At 53.1% G+C, this 629-nt stretch overlaps 1 protein-coding gene across 3 annotated transcripts in view; it reads left to right on the top strand.

Moving 5' to 3' along the window:
* LOC106881443 (transient receptor potential cation channel subfamily M member 2-like) overlaps window positions 1-629 on the top strand; it is a 405,111-nt gene that overhangs the window by 48,908 nt on the left and 355,574 nt on the right. The window lies entirely within an intron of this gene.

Below are 629 nucleotides of genomic sequence, written 5' to 3'. Positions count from 1 at the left end.
CACTACAGTCTCGTCAACCAAAATGTTATCGATGTAGGAACTGGTGGCCTTCCTTATCCTCTCCTCTTTCCCTAGGATGGACTTGAGCACCATTGTCATAATTTTCGGAGCGGAATTCAGCCCGAAACCCAGCCTGGTTAAACAGTACGTCCGGCCCTTGTACCGCACCAGCTGGTATCACCACAGCTTGTCACTCACACGGAGCTGCAAATATGCCGACTTCAAGTCGACGATCGTCGCTGCCTTGGTCGACTGTCTCCACACACGTAACGTCTCACCACAAACGTCCGTTGCCTCGCCTCCTGTGTGGCACGATATATGTTCGTTTAGCTCCCTAAAGTCCAGCACCAGTCTGACTTTTCCTTTCGTCCGCTGCACCACCGCCATTAGAGGCAGCACTCCACTCACCACCTCCTCTTTCGACGGGAGAAGGACTCCTTCCTTGATCCATCTCTCTACCTCCTCGTCGAACTCGACACCGGTGTGACCTTTCAAAGTATGCTGTTAGCAGCTCACCCTGTTCTTTAGTAGTGGGGGCTCGTCTTTCCATCGCCACTCTATCGTCCACCTCCGACCATCAAACGCCGCCTGAAAATCTTTGTCTTCGATGGTGTAAGCGGCGCTGTCCC

Source organism: Octopus bimaculoides, chromosome 17 (genome assembly GCF_001194135.2).
Source record: "Octopus bimaculoides isolate UCB-OBI-ISO-001 chromosome 17, ASM119413v2, whole genome shotgun sequence".
Classification (NCBI taxonomy): domain Eukaryota; kingdom Metazoa; phylum Mollusca; class Cephalopoda; order Octopoda; family Octopodidae; genus Octopus; species Octopus bimaculoides.
This window is presented reverse-complemented; position numbering and strand designations above follow the sequence as displayed.